Source organism: Poecilia latipinna, unplaced genomic scaffold, assembly GCF_001443285.1.
Source record: "Poecilia latipinna isolate Pla-1442-1.1 unplaced genomic scaffold, P_latipinna-1.0 Scaffold7587, whole genome shotgun sequence".
In the NCBI taxonomy this organism is placed as follows: Eukaryota; Metazoa; Chordata; class Actinopteri; order Cyprinodontiformes; family Poeciliidae; genus Poecilia; species Poecilia latipinna.
Genome location: NW_015120203.1, coordinates 112 through 1729, shown reverse-complemented (window position 1 = coordinate 1729; position 1618 = coordinate 112). Strand labels below are relative to the sequence as shown.

Genomic DNA, 1618 nt, shown 5'->3' with positions numbered 1-1618 from the left:
TTGTTTCTTACAGAAAGCGGTCTGTCGTTTTCATATGCCAAAACAAGTGTAGGGAGATATTTCGTATTGTATTTTTTATTACATGTGATGTTCTGAACTCTTAAAAATACTCGCATCTTCTTTTATTTTTTTCAGACCTGAAAAATGGCCAGGCCTAAACAGCCAGGCCTCAGACCACGGTGCCGAGGCGCTCTGACGGAGTCCACCAGGACGAAGAGAAATTCAGTAAGTTATGATTTCACATTTAGTCAATAGTGAACACTGGCATATTTGTAAGGAAAACTGAACTTCCCGTTATTTTATTTAATTTGTTATAACGCAGTACAGCAAGGCAGACTGTGGAAAGCAGTAGAGATCGACAACATGGCGGACGGAGGACGGATTTGAGGAGTCATGAAGCCGGTATGTATTATGTATAATCACTGCGTTGATTCCCGATTGTACAATGGCTGGTTGAGAATAATTTTAACTTATTTACTTATGTATTTTTGAGAAAGCGATATATTTGCTACAATATATTTTTTAAATTTTACATTTATTTCCACAGACTCCACAGAATGGGAGTCACATTTGTGTCAATCAGACTCTTCAGGAACGTCCTGATATCCGTGACGAGGACAGAGATGCAACTGTGTGTGAGTATCTACTATTTTAGAATGTTGATATTTTATTCTTCAATATTGTTTATGTACATAATGTAATTATGTACATGACAATGCACAAAAATGTTTTCCAGCTGCATCCAGGACCTACTGCCAGTCTTCCGGATGTAGCTAAAGAAAGAAGCAGGTAAGATTTATTACTAATCTAGAGATGTCACAATTCCTTGAATGATTAAAGCACTGTGATTTATTAAAATCCATCAAAGCAAATTATCTGCCTCAGAGTTTGTTGAACTATGTTTTACTATTTATTACCAACTGCTTTTAATTATTTTTTCTTCCAATTGTTTCCAAGTGTTTTCTCTTTTTCATTAAAGTTTTTATTTTTTGTAAGAATGTATTAATGTGTTTTTTTTTGTTTGTTTGTTTTAATGTCTTATGTGTGCATACTAAGCTGGAAGTTGCCAAACAATTTCACTGTAGTTTCATAATGACTAAAAGATGCCTGTAGTTCATAATGATTGTCTGTTCTGTATTAACAGCTGATGGAGGAAGGCAGAGAGTACTGGCAGCAGAGGAGGTGGCATTCTGAGAGGATGGCAGCTATGAGGCGGTGTCAGGATAGACCCCAAGTTCCTCCATCCAGGAGCTCAGTGACATCAGGACTACAAGACAGGAAGAGACGTCAGGTCTATGCTACAGGAGAGATGTTGGGCCTGTCCTGAACGCAGCATAATGTTTGATCATGTTTGGACAAAAAAACACTGCCAGATGGTCCAGAAATGGACAAGCATTTATGTCTTATTTTGTGTGCAAACAGTAAAAAAATTAAATGAAATAAAGAGAAAAAACAAACTTCTGTGCCTCTTTTATGTTCCTCATATATGAACATGTTGCATATAAGCAATATCAAATGCTTATACAATACAGCATTTATTTTTATATAGATTTTTTAAAATACAGCATTAAAAATATTAATGATTGGGGCGGGGTTTACTTGTAAAGACAAGTGCTGT

The 1618-nt window shown here is 36.0% G+C and overlaps 1 long non-coding RNA gene across 1 annotated transcript; it reads left to right on the top strand.

Moving 5' to 3' along the window:
- The first annotated feature begins 7 nt into the window (after window positions 1–7).
- LOC106944247 (uncharacterized) lies at window positions 8–921 on the top strand. Its single transcript, XR_001424172.1, has 3 exons — window positions 8–402; window positions 548–635; window positions 737–921. It is a non-coding gene; the product is annotated as an uncharacterized LOC106944247 (long non-coding RNA).
- The last annotated feature ends 697 nt before the right edge of the window (window positions 922–1618 follow it).